Source organism: Poromitra crassiceps (genome assembly GCF_964638095.1).
Source record: "Poromitra crassiceps genome assembly, chromosome: 16".
Classification (NCBI taxonomy): domain Eukaryota; kingdom Metazoa; phylum Chordata; class Actinopteri; order Beryciformes; family Melamphaidae; genus Poromitra; species Poromitra crassiceps.
This window is the reverse complement of record NC_139645.1, coordinates 33,583,511-33,604,322: the sequence shown is the minus strand read 5'-3', so window position 1 is coordinate 33,604,322 and position 20,812 is coordinate 33,583,511. Positions and strand designations below refer to the sequence as shown.

Sequence of the window (20,812 nt, the reverse complement as noted above, 5' to 3'; positions counted from 1 at the left end):
ACCCCCTACTTCCTGCTTCAGCACTGTACCAGAGATTTTCATCCACCATTTATTTTCCCATGGACATTTCGTAAAATGCTTATAAAAATAGTTTTAGTTCGTCAAACGAAATGGTTCAGATATATTTAGAATCAAGAGAGACTATAGAACATTTTCACTCTGACCAAAACTAAAAAAACACAGAAAAAATATTTTCTTTAAATCCATGATTTTTTTTAACGTTTTGGTCAAAGTAAAATGGTATGTGGTCTCTCCTGTTTCTATATATATCTGAAGCGTTTGGTTTGACGAAGTAAAACTATTTTTACAAGTATTTTACGAAATGTCTATGGGAAAATAAATGACGGATGAGAATATCTGGTACAGTGCTGAAGCAGGAAGTAGGCGGTCACTTTGCCTCTCTATAGGGGGCTGAAGTTGGTGCAGCTATTGCAAATTCACACCTTTTTTTTCTTTTCTGAAGTGTTGCTTCTTCTCTTGCAGAAAGACAGAGACCATTTCCTGTACTTCAGTCAGACAGCCTCCATCTGACAGGTAGGCTGCTGTTGTGTAGGTCTACTGTTGTGTAGGTCTACTGTTGTGTAGTTATAGCTTTACTAAAAACTCAGAGAAACAAAGCCAACACTGCACCATTCTTTTGTTTTTATGTTTCCTTTTCTCTGAGCCTGCGACAACAGAAGGTAAGCCTATACTGATATTTTTTCAGTAGGATAGTTTGCTCTGACCAGGGGGACCTGTACTTTAAAATCAGGTGGCTAAAATAAAGTCTAGATACAAGAAGTCAAAATTTAAGTAAAACTACTAGCCCTCTTGGGATATCCAGCTTCTATTTGTTTATTTGTTTATTTACAAGGATCCCCATTAGCCGCCGCCGAAATGACCGCTAGTCTTCCTGGGGTCCAAACACAATACACATTATGTTACAAGCAATTGTAAACTGTAGACCGTAAATAAAGGTGCAGTAGTAAAATACCATATTAAAATGATAAGAAATAGTAAATGCATTGCAATACAGAAAAACAGAGTAAAAACCGATACAAAATAGGATAGAAAAACAACAATAGTTCTATAGGCCTATGTGAGCTAAGGTTGGGTTAGCGAGCTGAAGGGGAAGGGACTCCCCCACACCAAACCAAGGGCCTGAGGGACGAGTGAGGCTGATACAGGGTTTGTGAGTGATTCTGAAGAGCATCCACCATTGTGCCATTTCATGATATGTTTTATTGGTCCTATTTTACTCAACAAATACAGAACTTGGATTTCATTGAAGTTCCCGATGGCGACAAAGCAAACATGTTTTCTATAGAGCTGTGTTCAAATCTAATGTGATTGTAATGGAGCCTCTGGTGTCCATGTTATAGTTTTGCAGGTACATGTAAATGGGACATATCAAATTGATTGATTTTTTTCCTCAGTATTTTTTTTTAATAAACTTCCTTCATATAAACAGCTAGAAACATTCAACTATATAAAAGACTAATTCATTCTAATTCATTAATTCTACTTTCATTCTAAATGACCACTACATCTCTATACAGTATGCTTGTTGTGGAAGTTGTGTCCCAGGAGGACACGTCAATAAGTCATGTGACCTACCGGGAGACACACATATGCGTACACACACACACACACACACACACACACACACACACACACACACACACACACACACACACACACACACACACACACACACACACACACACACACACACACACACCTATATATATATATACATGTATGTGTGTACTGTGTATATATGTATGTGTGTATATATATGTGTGTGTGTGTGTGTGTGTGTGTGTGTGTGTGTGTGTGTGTGTGTGTGTGTGTGTCCCAGGTCCTGACACACACACAACTTCATCTAGCAGCAGTCTGACTACCAGAGGTCATCTTGACCAGTTCACACTCCTCACATTAGAACATAGACACAGACCTAAGCATTACATGGGGATATTAACATAATTATTTACTTTCATCTAATATTGACCTAATAATCTAATATTAATAGATTTATTATTAATTATTAATCTAACATTAATAGAATGTACTATTGATTAAATATGATATAAATAGGATAGTAGAAATTATTTGATTATGCTGCCATGGTAGCATTACTTACGTCAGCAGCATTTTGAGTTGACCTAAGTGCTGGTAGAATCCTCTATGCACAATGCTTGTTCAGTGCCAAAAGGCTGCAGTTACGCCCTTTTGGCAGCAGACAAACCCCTACACTACTATTGTGTTTAGGTAGAGGCTAAATAATCACACTAGTTGCTAGTTTCATGCTCTTTACTTGACTGCCGCAAACCCATGCTTTGCAACAATCACATACATCGGGTGCAGTAACTCTTAAACGCACAGTAACATGTATCTAACTTAACAAGGCCAACCAGGCCATAACATAACGTTTTCAGACATAACATTTTCTCCCCCCACCCCCCTTTTAAAGAAACATAACATTCAGTCCACAACCCCCTGTGTCCCTTATCACCCAGTCACATAGTCTCCATGCCAGGCGGGCGGGACCCTCACTCTCTGAGGGCGCGCAGGCTGGGGAACAGCCTCTGGCTGTGGCGGTGGGTTACCCCCCACCCGATTTGCTCCTGGTCTGGGCTGCCAGCCAAGCGCCGTCGCTGCAGACAGGGGTGGTGCAGGTGCTGTTGGAGCTGCGGTTTGCGTGCCAGCGGCTCCCGTTGTCCAGTCTGTATGTGGCCGGACCCAGCTGCTGAGTCACATGGAGGGGTCCAGACCAGAATGACTTCAGCTTGTTCTGGCGGTGGGGATGTTTAATCCTGACCCAGTCCCCTGCAGACAGTGTGGGGGTCTGTACTCTGCGAGAGGCATCAAACCTCCTTTTCATCTGGGCCTGTGAACCTTGGACCCGGGCTCTGACTTTCTGGAGCCCTGGGCTCCCTTGTGCAGGAGCTGGCTCAGCTCTCAAACAGTCCAGTGGTTGCTTTAGCTCACGCCCGATCATGAGCAGTGCAGGTGACACCCCCGTGGTGGAGTGCTTGGATGCCCGGATGGTCAGGAGAGTTTGGTTGAGTGCGGCACTGAAGGTTTTCCCTTCCTCCAGGCAGGTTCAGATTCCATTTTTGAGGGTTTTATTTAGTCTTTCCCCCCCCCCCATTACTCTCCGGGTGATACACTGCTGTCCTGATGTGTCTGATGGACCGCAGTGAATACACTGCTGTCCTGATGTGTCTGATGGACCGCAGTGCCAGGAACTCTGAGAACTCTGCTGATGCAAATTGGGGCCCATTGTCCATTGTGATGACACTGGGTAGGCCCCAGCGCCCAAACAGGTTGGTGAGGCGGTCAATGACTGTGTGTGTGGTGATGGAGCTCAGTTCGACAGCCTCCGGCCACTTCGAATGCAGGTCATGCACCACCAGCAGGTAGCGCACATGTGCGGGCGCCCCATGGAGCTCCCCACAGAGGTCAACCTGGATATGTTCCCATGGTGCAGACGGCCAAGGGGTTGGAGTGAGGGGTGCTGTAGCCGGCTGGCCTGTCTTCCGGCTCAGAAGGCAGCAGGTGCAGTTACGCACTAGCTCCTCTGTCAGAGTCTATATGGGGCCACCACACTGTATCTCTGCAAACGTTGCTTCACCTTGACTACCCCCAGATGCCCGTCGTGCGCCATGTACAGTATTCCGGCCCTCAGAGTCTCTGGTACAATGGTGCGGGGGCCGCGAGCGAGGCACACAGCCCCCCAGCAGGAGAGCTCGTCACGGACCCGGTGGTAGGGAAGCAGATTGTCGTCCACCGTGGCAGGCCAGCCATCTTGGAGATAAGCCCGGATGGTTTTGAGAGTCTCGTCTTCAGCTGAGGCCTGCTGCAGCTCTGCCAGGGTGACTACCGTGCTGAGGGGCCCATGCAGAATGTTGACCCAGTCTTTGTCATCCTCCAAATTGGGTGTCACCCCACCCGTCTCTTTTGTCATGGAGACCGCTCTGGATAGGTCAGCCACTGTATTAGCACGCCCCGGCACAAACTTAAGGCTGAAGTTGTACTGATTCAGCCTATCAGCCCACCTCAGTAGTCTCATGGGCCTGTGTCCCGAGCCCCGGGTTGCCAGCAGTGGCGTCAGCGCCTGATGGTCCGTGCGGATGGTGAAAGCCCTGCCGTACAGGTATACGTGCCAGCGTTTCGCACGCCCACAGGCAGGCCAGGGCCTCCCTCTCCCCCACCGAGTACTTCTGCTCCGCCGGAGTGAGTGCCCGTGAGGCGAAAGCCACAGGGCGTTCCACCCCCTCATGGACCTGGGAGAGCACCGCACCAAGCGCCACCCCAGAAGCATCACAGGTGACCAAGGTTGGCGCGCTCAGACTGAAATGGGTCAATGTGGGCGGGGACGTAAGCTGCAGTTTGATGGCATGCACGGCCTCATGGCAGGCAGGGGTCCACTCCCACACAGCATCCTTCCTGAGCAGCTGGCGCAGGTGGGCCGTTGAGTCAGAGTAGTGTGGTAGGAACCGCAGATAGTAGGTGGCCATCCCCAGGAAAGAGGATAGACTGGATGGCGACTGCGGGTCTGGCAGGGACAGAATGGCTTCAGTGTGGGACATGATCGGGGCAATACCGTCCTTGGAGAGCCTGAAGCCAAGGAACTCAACCTCCACAACTCCAAACATGCACTTTTCAGCATTCAGTGTGACCCCCTGCTGTTCAAAACATTGAAGAACCTGCTCCAGGCGAGCATCATGCAACGCGGTGGAGGGTGCGTGTACCACTAAGTCGTCCAGGTAGATGGAGACCCCCTGGATTCCGGCCAGGATGAGTGACATTATCTTCTGAAAGCAACTTGGGGCTGATGACAGTCCAAACGCCATGCGTTTATATCTGAAAACCCCCACGTGTGTGACAAACGCTGTGAGGTTCATGCTGGCAGGTGCCAGGCGAGTCTGCAGGTAGCCGTAAATCCATCTTACTGAAAACAGTGGAGCAATGGAAATGACTAGTAAGCTCCTCGGCCGTGGGTAGAGGGTACTTATCAGGGATGATGCCTTTGTTTACATCCGTCAGGTCGACACAGAGGCGCAGCCCGCCCCCCCGTTTCTTGGCTATCACCAAGTTGGACACCCACGGTGATGCGTTGATTGGTTCAATGACATCCTCCTCCACCAGGCGGCGTAGCTCCGCCTCCATTGCATCACGGAGGGCGAGGGGAATAGGCCGCAGAGGCTGGATCACGGGGCGGACGGACAGGTCAACAGTAGGCCGGTGAACAAATCCAGACATGCAGCCCAGCCCTTTAAACAGATGTGGGAAACGGTCGGGCCAGGAAATGACGACCTGCAGGACATGCAGGCCCCTTGCATCAGTCATAGTAAAGCCCAGAGCGAGGAACAGATCAAGACCCATGATGTTGGCTCCCCTCTGTGTGATGTAGAACTTGGTGTCAGGGGCACATTGTTGGTCATATCTGACAGGAAGGCGGGCCACGCCCAAAGTGGAGATGGGGGAGTGGCCATAGCCCGACAGATTTACCTGCTGCTTCCAAAGGCACGTGTTTTAAGAGTCGATCATACGTGCATTTGTTCAGTATTGACACTTTTGCCCCCGTGTCCACCAGGAGCGGTATGCTTGCTCCGCCCACACGACATGTGCAATGCTTGAGTGAGGTCTGTGGGCTAGTGTTGATGGGAACAACAGCTGTATCTGAGTGGGCAGGAGGGGAGCGACAGCAGCGTGCAAAATGATTCATCCTGTTGCAGTTACGACAGCGCTTGCCCACAGCAGGGCATGACTGATCTCTGGTTGCATGTCTAGAGGAGCCACAGTTATTACAGCACTTGGGCCCGCCCTCTCTAGGCCCCCTGTCCACTCTCTGTACATCCCAACTGTCACTCACCACGTCTGCAGCAGCCCCCGCCATCTCCTGAGCCACAGTCATGGGGAAAATGACGTCACAGGCTCGTGCACAGCGCGGCCGAACTTGCGTGCCTCCGATAGAGCCGTTTCCAACTGCTTCCCAATCACTAACGCATCCACCAGTGTCATGGAGTCTGGCTCCAGTAACAGCCTCTCTCTCAGCTGGTTACAGGACGTTTTCTCTATCAGTTGGTCCACTATAAGTCCATTCTCTAAAACCCCAAAGTCACAAAGCTTAGCCAGCTCGCGCGAGGCAGACACAAAGTGCGCGACCGTCTCACCCGGCTTCTGAGCCCTCTGACGAAACTCAAAGCGGTGCATGCGTCGGCTCCTTCCCGTGCTGAAGTGAGACTTTAGGGCGGCGGTAGCTGTAGCATACGAGCCATCCGTTAACGTGAGTGTGGCGAAGATCCGCTGTCCCTCCTGGCCGAGGCAGTGGCGGAGGACCGTGCACTTCCTATCCTCTTCCAAATCCGAGTGCCCCAAAGCCAGCAAATAATCCTCAAACGACCTCTGCCATCGATCCCAGGGAACAGCTGGGTCACTGCGGACGGGTAAGAAAGGTGGCGGCGGCGGTAAAACAAAGTCAGCCATCCTCGTTCGCCAAATATTATGTTTAGGTAGAGGCTAAATAATCACACCATGTTGCTAGTTTCATGCTCTTTACTTGACTGCCGTAAACCCACGCTTTGCAACAATCACATACATCGGGTGCAGTAACTCTTAAAGGCACAGTAACATGTACCTGACTTAACAAGGCCAACCAGGCCATAACATAACGTTTTCAGACATAACAAGTACCTTTAATGTTACGGCTTTCAGTTTTTGTGTAATTAAAATGGGTGAAAATGTCAGTTGTGTCCTTTTGGCACTGAAAAGATCTCACTGAGACCTTTCACTTGATATAATACTCATATTCGCTCCAAACACTCGATGTGTACATGTACCCTATAATTCTCAGCTGTCCTGCTCAAATCCTCATTCACTATGAAGGAATAACACACACTTCTATAGTCCATTCAGTCTAGGCCAGTGGTCATGTTTGTGGATACTAAAGTCCCTGGAAACCAAAACATAAATATGTGTTTTGAGTTTGTCACACCACAGGAAAATGTGTTATTAACAAAGCCGAGAATATTAACTTACACTAACGAATATTGCTGTAATGCTCATTAACAGTGTCAAAATACATTTGCCTCGGAAACTTGCCAAAAAGACTGTTATGTTCTGTGTGTTATGGAACGCATTTGTAGCCTACCAGCAGCCAATAGAATGCTACAGTACAACGACAACTGGGCAGCTGCCAAGTTAGAGAAAGCGTGTTGTAAAGCAGAATCTACGGGACTATCTATATATATCGGGAAACATCTGAACTGGAGAGGTTTTGTTGTGGATGCGCAGTGCATGGAGAGGTGCACTATATAGCTACACCAAAATAGAGGTGAGGATTTCTTCTTCGTGAAGAAGGAATGGAAAATGTTATTCTACTGGGCTATCTCAATTTGGCTGTTCAATTTGATAATTGTAAAAATTTGGAGCATAATATTCCTTTCTTATTTAATTTAATTTAATTTAATTGTCTAATTTTGTCCCATGCCTGCCTTTATTGACACTGCGTTGTTTCACAAGCGATTTGTTCGCACAAAGGTGGGATTACAAAATATGCCTGCTTGGTAAATGTTCACGGCTTGTACAATTTCAAATCGACCAGCCACTTTGGCTGACAACAGGCTCATCAATGCTTTCCCACGCCGGCCATATGCTACGTTTCGACAGAGCCTTGTTTAGGGTACAGTTTGACATTTTGACTTTTTTAGGGTACAGTTTGACATTCTGACTTTTTTAGGGTACAGTTTGACATTTTGACTTTTTTAGGGTACAGTTTGACATTCTGACTTTTTTAGGCTACAGTTTGACATTTTGACTTTAGGGTACAGTTTGACATTTTGACATTTTTTATGGTACCGTTTGACATTTTGACCTTAGGGTACAGTTTGACATTTTGACCTTTTTTAGGGTACAGTTTGACATTTTGAGGGTACAGTTTGACATTTTGGCCTTTTTTATGGTACAGTTTGGCAGTCTGTCTGAAAGCAGCGACTGGCTCAGCTGAGGGTGAACAGAGACATGGAAGCTGTGATTGGACTGTTGATGGTGCTACTTGGAGTTTCTCATGGTGAGCTGTTTCACTATTTGTCACATAAATACATTGATGATTGTATATTGTGTGAATAAGCTGTTTTGTGTTGAATCAATATAAAGGTGACCAGGCCAGGCCAAAAATGGGAGGTCATCCTGTCAGGCCTAATGGTTAAGGAACCTCTTTGTGCCTTACCACAATGTTCAATATCCAAGGTTTCAGACAGAGCACGACACATACATTGAGTTCACACAAAATGTTTATCTGATTTTCTCTAAACAGAGTGAAAAATTTGCAAGAAAACCAGAAAGATTTTTTTTAACAATAATCTATATAGCAAATAATATAAATTATATGGATACAATTTTGGCTGTAGCCTGATACAAGTTAGCATCAAAGGCGGCAATAATTTAAGGAAACCAACACTAGGTGGTAGTGAGAGTGGGGCGTGTGCCCTCTACATCTGGGGGTCCTAAGCCATGTAAATTTGGGGGTCCTGCCTCGCAGTAGATAGGCGGTGAAGTATTCATAGAACCAGCTACCATATGCAGTTATCAGTTAACACTCAAAGTAAAGCTGACTGACTGCACTTGCAATTCCAGAATATTATATTCAGAGATTTTTTTTCTCCACTGGATGCAGAAGTGTTTTACTTCGTTTCGAACTCAAGCTCTCACTCTAGTGCCATCTCCGCTGCGCACGCAGCCACTGGAAGAATGTTATTTTTCCTCCAAAAATGATCTTTATATAAAACCAACCACCCACCAACAGGTGACGTGGTACCCCCCTGGGCTGAGGCGGCCACCCTCATTCCTTACCCACGTGACTACGTCACGTCTGCCAGACCAGGGGAGGCCACTCCTCCGTTCTTCCAGCTCGCTAGTGGACGTGTTTTTTGAAGCTCCGTGTTAACTCATAGTTTGCGCTCTTAAGCTAAAGCTAATTCCGTCTTATTTGCCCACCTTAAGAAGGCTTGCGTGGACGAGATTCTTCAGGCTTCGGGGACCCGATCCTGCATCTCTTCACCAGCGGCGACGGACAAGCTCATCATAAGCTAAGAGCATCTTGCCTTATTGTGTGGTTAACACCTGTTAACACAACCTGTGTGTAGCTTGCTTAGTCCACCCCGGCTGGGGTGACGATAGAGAAAGGGCATTCTGAGAGCTAACTCGAGTGGTTGCTGCTCTCAGTTATTGAATAGATAGCTAGCTTGCATCCGTGCGGATAGCATCTATCTCGTGTTAGCACATTACAATAGGCTACCGCCGTGTAGTTGGCTGCGTTCTCCCCGGAGGGGGTGACGTTTGTCTGGAAGTGTAACCCGAGGGTTGCCGCTCTCAGTCGTGAATAGATAGCTAGCGTGCATCTGTGCGAACAGCATCTTCCTTGTGTGCTAGCATATTAGCGTAGGCTACCGCCGTGTACCGCACGTACGTTCACTCCGGCTGGAGTAACGTTAGAGAGAGTAGTAGCTCAAGAGCTGTGCTCTCAGTTTTTAGCTAGATAGCTAGCTCGCACCTGTGCGGCTAGCATCTGACCATATTGTGCCTTAGCACTTCTGCTACCCTTTTAACGTTGCACGCGCAGATTCGCTAGCCTCAGGGCGGCTTACTGCATAGCTTCCTATGGTAAAACCTCAGCTAAACCGGGTACAGCCTGCGAGTGCTTGCTACGAGTTAGCTTAAAACTTAACTCGTGCAATGAGCCAGGCGGCTGCCATGAAGAAGGGAGGGACAGCCAGGGGCTGCGAGGTATGCAGGGCTACGCTGGCCGAGTACGATCAGCACGATAGCTGTGTGTCCTGCTTAGGGCACGAGTATGCTGCACAGGCGCTGCTGAAAGTGAAGTTTTGCAGTGTCTGTGCTGGCTTTAACCTGGTGGAGTTGCGACACAGAGCTGGGCTCTTTGTCGAGGAGGACCTGCCGCCCAGCGGTGCGCCTCGGTCGGGGTTGAAGCACCTGCTGCTCAGGGTCTCCAGGAACAGTCTGAGCAGCAGGATTTTAGTTGGGGCGATGAGCCGATGCATCCAATGTTGGAGCAGGGAGGGCTCCGGCCCTACGACCACTTGGTCGATACCCCCCAGGAGGACACCCCCCAAGGGGAGATGTCCGGCGGGGAGGATTGGGACGCTGCCACCACCGTCACCACTGCTGCAGAGGGGGCTCGCTCAGAGATGAGCATTAACGAGCCCTACCAGAAGCAGTTCCACGGGGTGATGTCGAGGGCCGCGGCGAAGCTGGGCATCGCCTGGGCCGAACCACCCACTGGATAGTGGAGGCGATTGCTTTGGCATACTCTGCCGTGGGTAAGGTACCCCCGGAGGGTATCAAGGCACATTCTACGCGGGGCGTTGCGACGTCTTCCGCGTTGTTGCATGGTGTATCGGTGGAGGACATGTGCGCTGCGGCCTCATGGTCCTCTCATCACACATTTGTTAGATACTACAACCTTGACGTGTCCGGTTCGTGTTTCCGTTTGAAAATAGTCAAGTCCATTTACCTTTGTCAAAAACACCCAATTTTGAGCTATGTTTTTGCCTGCTTGCCAGCGAGCTAGCATACTGTCAGTTCCTACGTTTTCGTCTGGATGTCTAATTTCCAGAATCTTCACTGTAGCTTGAGCGCACAAGAGCTCCAGTCCTCAAACATGGACTGCACTGTGCCATATTCTTCTTCCCACAGGGGCCCCCTGGTGGCTGCGGGGCTCTAAGCAGCTGCTTAGTTGGCTCACAGGGAGAGCAGAAATAAACTAGATACCCATAAACACTGTTTCATAATCAATACATGAATATTTCCCCACAACTCAAATCATGGATATGGATATTGATTGTGACATTTATTTTTTGTGTCTTATTTTTCTGAATGTCTTTAGGTGTGGAAACCTACTGTGATGGCAGACAGAATGGAACTCAATGTTTTGGAGCTCTGGGAGGAACTGTCGTTCTCCAACTGGTCACTCAGTTCTCTGAATCATATAATTATAAATGGATGAAAAACAAAGCTCACACAGTTTTCTTTATGAGAAATAATATGGTTACGGCTAACATGTTAGAAAACAGATTCTCCCTTACTCCCAGTAATGGAACTTTTAGGATAAGTAACATCAACCCGACTGACAGTGCTCAATATACCCTTCACATCTATCATCAAAATGGAAGTACAATCGCAGATCAAAAACTACAACTGTCCATTCAAGGTAAATAATTACTCTGAACGGTTGGATAAATTGGTAATAATGATAAGCCACATATTCCAGTATCATAGCCACTTGTCAATTTGCAGCACAAAGTACTGGTCTAGTAGGAAGCAGGTTTCCCATGCACTAATAGGTTTGAAAAGTGTGTTTTGCATCGGGATGTAAATCGAATGATAACAGACATTTAGCTAGCACTGGTGCAATGCTATCACATATTTTCTAACTCTAGAGATGCGTATACATTGCCAAAAATCACTATGAGCACTAATCCCAAACCTTCTGGCTCACGACTAATAGGCAGATATTTTGCTATTTGCCATTTTTACTATACCAAACTTGCTAAAGATGAAAATAACCCTCTCAATCAATAACTCATGCCAAAATTACACAGAAACTCTTTGTCATTTGTCTCTGTATGTCTAGTTCAAAAGTTATGATGATGATCCATTTTCATTGGAATTCCAAGATGGCTGCAAAGATTGCCACCAAACAGACCCTTGCGACAATATTTCGAGTTAACATCAAAAAACAAATTTTGATGTTAACATGTGGACACCTTGAGGATTACAGGGGGTTCATGGGGACCCCCTCCCTCCATGCACCCAATTTATCCCCCACCCACCCGACTATAGAGGGCATGCTGTCTCAATTTGGATTCATGAGAATACTCAATATCAGTAATTTAACTGAGAATAATATAATGTGTGATTAATATAATTTATAATACTAGATTATCAGGCCGCTATGCGGCCTTCAAGTCTAGTTTGGGACTCCGGCCCAAGATTGTGTTGTGTGTGTAAGGTATTGGTAGGTGGCGCTATGCCGAATAGCACGAAATATAGCGCTGAACTCTGTCAGGTACCCCTAAGTGCACTCCCTGAGTAATATCTTTCTTCTGTATAAAGATAAGATATGGTATAAACCAAAGCTAAGAACCTATTGTCTTATAAAAGACAGTTACTGTGTAGAACCCTATGTGAAGTTTGATTTGGACAGACGGAAAATACGCTCTGGAACTCTTCCCTTGGCACTAGAGACTGGCAGGTTTAATGCTACCCCTGAAGAAGATTAGATTATGATTTCTGCATTGCAGAAATCATATGGACCTACTAATTGCATTGCTGATTCTGGCAAAGTGCAAACTGATGTGAGTCTATTCCCTCAGCCCCTGTGTCCTGCCCCCTGCTGCTCTCTGAGTGTCTGTCCCAGGAGAGGATGAGGGTGTCCTGCTCCTGTGAGGGGGACGGTCCTCAGTACAGCTGGACTCTGGATGGACGCACACTGACAGACAAGCAGCTCCTCTCTGGGGATCATGAGAAGAACAACATCACTCTGACACCAGGCCTGTCAGGAGAGCTCGTCTGCTTGGTCAACAATCACGTTAGCAACGCCACTGCAAGCAAGAGACTATCAGCCTGTGAAGGTGAGCCAGAATGTAACATATCAGCCTGTGAAGGGGAGCCAGAACGTAACATATCAGCCTGTGAAGGTGAGCCAGAACGTAACATATCAGCCTGTGAAGGTGAGCCAGAACGTAACATATCAGCCTGTGAAGGTGAGCCAGAACGTAACATATCAGTCTGTGAAGGTGAGCCAGAACGTAACATATCAGCCTGTGAAGGTGAGCCAGAACGTAACATATCAGCCTGTGAAGGTGAGCCAGAACGTAACATATCAGCCTGTGAAGGTGAGCCAGAACGTAACATATCAGCCTGTGAAGGTGAGCCAGAACGTAACATATCAGCCTGTGAAGGTGAGTCAGAACGTAACATATCAGCCTGTGAAGGTGAGTCAGAACGTAACATATCAGCCTGTGAAGGTGAGCCAGAACGTAACATATCAGCCTGTGAAGGTGAGCCAGAACGTAACATATCAGCCTGTGAAGGTGAGCCAGAACGTAACATATCAGCCTGTGAAGGTGAGCCAGAACGTAACATATCAGCCTGTGAAGGTGAGTCAGAACGTAACATATCAGCCTGTGAAGGTGAGTCAGAACATAACATATCAGCCTGTGAAGGTGAGTCAGAACGTAACATATCAGCCTGTGAAGGTGAGCCAGAACGTAACATATCAGCCTGTGAAGGTGAGCCAGAACGTAACATATCAGCCTGTGAAGGTGAGCCAGAACGTAACATATCAGCCTGTGAAGGTGAGCCAGAACGTAACATATCAGCCTGTGAAGGTGAGCCAGAACATAACATATCAGCCTGTGAAGGTGAGTCAGAACATAACATATCAGCCTGTGAAGGTGAGCCAGAACGTAACATATCAGCCTGTGAAGGTGAGCCAGAACATAACATATCAGCCTGTGAAGGTGAGCCAGAACACTACATATCAGCCTGTGAAGGTGAGCCAAAACGTAACATATCAGTCTGTGAAGGTGAGTCAGAACATAACATATCAGCCTGTGAAGGTGAGCCAGAACGTAACATATCAGCCTGTGAAGGTGAGTCAGAATGTAACATATCAGACTGTGAAGGTGAGCCAGAACGTAACATATCAGACTGTGAAGGTGAGCCAGAACGTAACATATCAGACTGTGAAGGTGAGTCAGAACATAACATATCAGACTGTGAAGGTGAGTCAGAACATAACATATCAGCCTGTGAAGGTGAGTCAGAACATAACATATCAGACTGTGAAGGTGAGCCAGAACGTAACATATCAGCCTGTGAAGGTGAGTCAGAACGTAACATATCAGCCTGTGAAGGTGAGGCAGAACGTAATCAGTATGTGAAGGTGAGCCAGAACGTAACATATCAGCCGGTGAAGGTGAGTCAGAACGTAACATATCAGCCTGTGAAGGTGAGTCAGAACATAACATATCAGCCTGTGAAGGTGAGTCAGAACGTAACATATCAGCCTGTGAAGGTGAGTCAGAACATAACATATCTGCCTGTGAAGGTGAGTCAGAACATAACATATCTGCCTGTGAAGGTGAGCCAGAACGTAACATATCAGCCTGTGAAGGTGAGTCAGAACGTAACATATCAGCCTGTGAAGGTGAGTCAGAACGTAACATATCAGCCTGTGAAGGTGAGTCAGAACATAACATATCTGCCTGTGAAGGTGAGCCAGAACGTAACATATCAGCCTGTGAAGGTGAGTCAGAACGTAACATATCAGCCTGTGAAGGTGAGTCAGAACGTAACATATCAGCCTGTGAAGGTGAGTCACAACGTAACATATCAGCCTGTGAAGGTGAGTCACAACGTAACATATCAGCCTGTGAAGGTGAGCCAGAACGTAACATATCAGCCTGTGAAGGTGAGTCAGAACGTAACATATCAGCCTGTGAAGGTGAGTCAGAATGTAACATATCAGCCTGTGAAGGTGAGTCAGAATGTAACATATCAGTCTGTGAAGGTGAGTCAGAATGTAACATATCAGTCTGTGAAGGTGAGTCAGAACGTAACATATCAGTCTGTGAAGGTGAGTCAGAACACAACATATCAGCCTGTGAAGGTGAGTCAGAATGTAACATATCAGTCTGTGAAGGTGAGTCAGAATGTAACATATCAGCCTGTGAAGGTGAGTCAGAATGTAACATATCAGCCTGTGAAGGTGAGTCAGAACGTAACATATCAGTCTGTGAAGGTGAGTCAGAACGTAACATATCAGTCTGTGAAGGTGAGCCAGAACACAACATATCAGTCTGTGAAGGTGAGTCAGAATGTAACATATCAGTCTGTGAAGGTGAGTCAGAATGTAACATATCAGTCTGTGAAGGTGAGTCAGAATGTAACATATCAGCCTGTGAAGGTGAGTCAGAATGTAACATATCAGTCTGTGAAGGTGAGTCAGAACGTAACATATCAGCCTGTGAAGGTGAGTCAGAACGTAACATATCAGTCTGTGAAGGTGAGTCAGAACGTAACATATCAGTCTGTGAAGGTGAGCCAGAACACAACATATCAGTCTGTGAAGGTGAGTCAGAATGTAACATATCAGTCTGTGAAGGTGAGTCAGAATGTAACATATCAGTCTGTGAAGGTGAGTCAGAACGTAACATATCAGTCTGTGAAGGTGAGTCAGAATGTAACATATCAGCCTGTGAAGGTGAGTCAGAACGTAACATATCAGCCTGTGAAGGTGAGTCAGAACGTAACATATCAGCCTGTGAAGGTGAGTCAGAATGTAACATATCAGCCTGTGAAGGTGAGCCAGAACATAACATATCAGCCTGTGAAGGTGAGCCAGAATGTAACATATCAGCCTGTGAAGGTGAGTCAGAATGTAACATATCAGTCTGTGAAGGTGAGCCAGAACGTAACATATCAGCCTGTGAAGGTGAGGCAGAACGTAACATATCAGCCTGTGAAGGTGAGCCAGAATGTAACATATCAGTCTGTGAAGGTGAGCCAGAACGTAACATATCAGCCTGTGAAGGTGAGTCAGAACGTAACATATCAGCCTGTGAAGGTGAGTCAGAATGTAACATATCAGCCTGTGAAGGTGAGCCAGAACATAACATATCAGCCTGTGAAGGTGAGCCAGAATGTAACATATCAGCCTGTGAAGGTGAGCCAGAACGTAACATATCAGCCTGTGAAGGTGAGTCAGAACGTAACATATCAGCCTGTGAAGGTGAGTCAGAACGTAACATATCAGTCTGTGAAGGTGAGCCAGAACGTAACATATCAGCCTGTGAAGGTGAGTCAGAACGTAACATATCAGCCTGTGAAGGTGAGTCAGAACGTAACATATCAGCCTGTGAAGGTGAGTCAGAACATAACATATCTGCCTGTGAAGGTGAGCCAGAACGTAACATATCAGCCTGTGAAGGTGAGTCAGAACGTAACATATCAGCCTGTGAAGGTGAGTCAGAACGTAACATATCAGCCTGTGAAGGTGAGTCACAACGTAACATATCAGCCTGTGAAGGTGAGTCACAACGTAACATATCAGCCTGTGAAGGTGAGCCAGAACGTAACATATCAGCCTGTGAAGGTGAGTCAGAACGTAACATATCAGCCTGTGAAGGTGAGTCAGAATGTAACATATCAGCCTGTGAAGGTGAGTCAGAATGTAACATATCAGTCTGTGAAGGTGAGTCAGAATGTAACATATCAGTCTGTGAAGGTGAGTCAGAACGTAACATATCAGTCTGTGAAGGTGAGTCAGAACACAACATATCAGCCTGTGAAGGTGAGTCAGAATGTAACATATCAGTCTGTGAAGGTGAGTCAGAATGTAACATATCAGCCTGTGAAGGTGAGTCAGAATGTAACATATCAGCCTGTGAAGGTGAGTCAGAACGTAACATATCAGTCTGTGAAGGTGAGTCAGAACGTAACATATCAGTCTGTGAAGGTGAGCCAGAACACAACATATCAGTCTGTGAAGGTGAGTCAGAATGTAACATATCAGTCTGTGAAGGTGAGTCAGAATGTAACATATCAGTCTGTGAAGGTGAGTCAGAATGTAACATATCAGCCTGTGAAGGTGAGTCAGAATGTAACATATCAGTCTGTGAAGGTGAGTCAGAACGTAACATATCAGCCTGTGAAGGTGAGTCAGAACGTAACATATCAGTCTGTGAAGGTGAGTCAGAACGTAACATATCAGTCTGTGAAGGTGAGCCAGAACACAACATATCAGTCTGTGAAGGTGAGTCAGAATGTAACATATCAGTCTGTGAAGGTGAGTCAGAATGTAACATATCAGTCTGTGAAGGTGAGTCAGAACGTAACATATCAGTCTGTGAAGGTGAGTCAGAATGTAACATATCAGCCTGTGAAGGTGAGTCAGAACGTAACATATCAGCCTGTGAAGGTGAGTCAGAACGTAACATATCAGCCTGTGAAGGTGAGTCAGAATGTAACATATCAGCCTGTGAAGGTGAGCCAGAACATAACATATCAGCCTGTGAAGGTGAGCCAGAATGTAACATATCAGCCTGTGAAGGTGAGTCAGAATGTAACATATCAGTCTGTGAAGGTGAGCCAGAACGTAACATATCAGCCTGTGAAGGTGAGGCAGAACGTAACATATCAGCCTGTGAAGGTGAGCCAGAATGTAACATATCAGTCTGTGAAGGTGAGCCAGAACGTAACATATCAGCCTGTGAAGGTGAGTCAGAACGTAACATATCAGCCTGTGAAGGTGAGTCAGAATGTAACATATCAGCCTGTGAAGGTGAGCCAGAACATAACATATCAGCCTGTGAAGGTGAGCCAGAATGTAACATATCAGCCTGTGAAGGTGAGCCAGAACGTAACATATCAGCCTGTGAAGGTGAGTCAGAACGTAACATATCAGCCTGTGAAGGTGAGTCAGAACGTAACATATCAGTCTGTGAAGGTGAGTCAGAACGTAACATATCAGCCTGTGAAGGTGAGTCAGAACGTAACATATCAGCCTGTGAAGGTGAGTCAGAACGTAACATATCAGCCTGTGAAGGTGAGTCAGAACACAACATATCAGCCTGTGAAGGTGAGTCAGAATGTAACATATCAGTCTGTGAAGGTGAGTCAGAACGTAACATATCAGCCTGTGAAGGTGAGTCAGAACGTAACATATCAGCCTGTGAAGGTGAGTCAGAACGTAACATATCAGCCTGTGAAGGTGAGTCAGAACGTAACATATCAGTCTGTGAAGGTGAGTCAGAATGTAACATATCAGTCTGTGAAGGTGAGTCAGAACGTAACATATCAGCCTGTGAAGGTGAGTCAGAACGTAACATATCAGCCTGTGAAGGTGAGCCAGAACGTAACATATCAGTCTGTGAAGGTGAGCCAGAACGTAACATATCAGCCTGTGAAAGTGAGCCAGAACGTAACATATCAGTCTGTGAAGGTGAGTCAGAATGTAACATATCAGCCTGTGAAGGTGAGCCAGAACATAACATATCAGCCTGTGAAGGTGAGCCAGAACGTAACATATCAGCCTGTGAAGGTGAGTCAGAACGTAACATATCAGTCTGTGAAGGTGAGTCAGAACGTAACATATCAGTCTGTGAAGGTGAGTCAGAACGTCTGTGAAGGTGAGTCAGAATGTAACATATCAGTCTGTGAAGGTGAGTCAGAACGTAACATATCAGCCTGTGAAGGTGAGTCAGAACGTAACATATCAGTCTGTGAAGGTGAGTCAGAACGTAACATATCAGTCTGTGAAGGTGAGCCAGAACACAACATATCAGTCTGTGAAGGTGAGTCAGAATGTAACATATCAGTCTGTGAAGGTGAGCCAGAACGTAACATATCAGTCTGTGAAGGTGAGTCAGAACGTAACATATCAGCCTGTGAAGGTGAGTCAGAACATAACATATCAGCCTGTGAAGGTGAGTCAGAACCTAACATATCAGCCTGTGAAGGTGAGTCAGAACGTAACATATCAGCCTGTGAAGGTGAGCCAGAACGTAACATATCAGCCTGTGAAGGTGAGCCAGAACGTAACATATCAGCCTGTGAAGGTGAGCCAGAACGTAACATATCAGTCTGTGAAGGTGAGCCAGAACGTAACATATCAGCCTGTGAAGGTGAGCCAGAACGTAACATATCAGCCTGTGAAGGTGAGTCAGAATGTAACATATCAGCCTGTGAAGGTGAGCCAGAACACAACATATCAGTCTGTGAAGGTGAGTCAGAACGTAACATATCAGTCTGTGAAGGTGAGCCAGAACGTAACATATCAGCCTGTGAAGGTGAGTCAGAATGTAACATATCAGCCTGTGAAGGTGAGCCAGAACATAACATATCAGCCTGTGAAGGTGAGCCAGAACGTAACATATCAGCCTGTGAAGGTGAGCCAGAACGTAACATATCCGCCTGTGAAGGTGAGGCAGAACCAGAGCCGTATAATAGAAGAGTTCCGACATCTCCATTCACTCCAATGGACCAGTTTTTTTCCAGGAAGTAGAAAGTGGAACTCTTGAGTAAAAGAAGCAGCACTGTCGAGTTGCAGAAAAATAGACAGTGTTGTACTTTGAAAGGGTTTTTCATCCCTTGAAATTAATCAAATTGTACATTATCGGCTTTATTTTAGCATGCAAAAGTAGCGCGAGACCCATTCCTGGCTGTTCATTGGCTAATGAGTCTTGCATTTTGGTCCTCCGCTGACGCCACTCTCTCTCTAGAGGACACTAGGCAGAACGTAACATATCAGCCTGTGAAGGTGAGGCAGAACGTAACATATCGGCCTGTGAAGTTTAAGGTGAGTTAGAACATTTAATATCAGCCTAGGAAAGACCCCTTTAACGGAAAGAAGCCTTCAGCAGACTTGGCTCTAGGTGATCTTCCATCTGCTTGACTGGTTGGGTTTGTTTATTAGATTAGATTAGATTCTTTAATGACCACACAGCCAGGCTGGTGGAATTTGTTTTCAGTACAGTTCATATGTAAGCTATTGTCCAACATTGAACATCATAATACGTAAAACACAATAACAGTACACAATACAGTCATAGCAGCAGTGATATGGGGGTTGTTATAGAGAGTTCAGTGTCCTTATGGCAGTGGGGAAGAAACTGTTTTTAAAACGGGTGGTCTTGGTCATTTTATTAAGGACCCCCATTAGTCGGTGCCATGGCACGAGTCCGATACCTCACGAGTCCGACACCTCATGAGTCCGAAAAAAGAGGCTAACTTCCCCCAGACCCTAACCCAAAACCTAACCTCTCCCACCCCCACGCCTAAACCTAACCTCCCCCAGACCCTAACCCAAAACCTAACCTCTCCCACCCCCACGCCTAAACCTAACCTCCCCCAGACCCTAACCCAAAACCACGAGGACTCGTGAGGTATCGGACTCGTGAGGTATCGGACTAGGGGGCAGTCCCCCATTAGTCTACATCGAAGTGAAAGACTACTCTTCCTGGAGTCCAAGCACATAACTTAAAACATTGGAGCCACGGCTGGACTGCAATGTATTCTTACCGGTGCGATGGCCGGCGGGCCGCTGCATATTTGGGCCGCTCAGGTTGGTGAAAGTATGTATTATGTATTTGATTGGGCCGGTAGCGGCCCAATCAACATTATCTGTGCTGTTTACAACAAGCTCTGTGGCCATTAGTATCTGTTTCTGGGTGTACGAGGCGTACCTGAAGGCACCATGAGGGGCTCACCCACGGAGGCTGGGTTCACACCGACGACCCAAGCCTTGCCTATGCCTTGCCTTTACCCACGCTTTTTAATAGGCGTCCGTTTTAGTCAACGAGGCTGTGTACACAGGGCGCCTGAGCGTGAACCCTGCGTGTACCCACGCCTTGCCTGTGCCTTGCCGATTTTATCGAATAGGCGTGAGTTCTATTTTGAAGCCGACAAGGCGCGTGCAGGCAGACTTCTTCTGTCAAGCCATGAAAGAAAAACGCACAATATCCGTCGGAAATGGAAAAGTCAACTGAATTTCAAAATAAAATGGAGTTACTACAACATGTTGAGCAGAGAGACAGAGAGATTGACGGGTGGCTATCACGTGGGGCTTTCTCCCCGTCGGCAAACAAATCTTCATGAAGAGAGAATAGCGACCGAAGAAGCAAGATGGACAATGTTGTTGTGCCAGGCTGCCAGCACATATTCTTGCAAGATCACCTCTCTAAAATGTCCGACTATAGTCAGACCTGGTTATACATATCCAGCATCAATAGAACATTAAATA

General features: G+C 46.6%; 1 protein-coding gene and 1 pseudogene across 2 annotated transcripts in view; both read right to left on the bottom strand.

Annotated features, from left to right (window-relative positions):
- Positions 1-5,902, bottom strand: part of LOC310791140 (intermembrane lipid transfer protein VPS13C-like) — an 86,929-nt pseudogene extending 81,027 nt beyond the window's left edge. The window contains exons 1-2 of the transcript in view: positions 5,861-5,902; positions 4,041-4,268 (exon numbers count right to left, since the gene is read on the bottom strand). The product of the transcript in view is annotated as an intermembrane lipid transfer protein VPS13C-like (transcript). The remainder of the gene's footprint in view (positions 1-4,040; positions 4,269-5,860) is intronic.
- The window catches only part of LOC310791600 (protein NLRC3-like), a gene marked incomplete at both ends in the record, with an annotated part of 370,782 nt that overhangs the window by 164,116 nt on the left and 185,854 nt on the right, over positions 1-20,812 (bottom strand). The gene's annotated exons all lie outside the window — the stretch shown is intronic.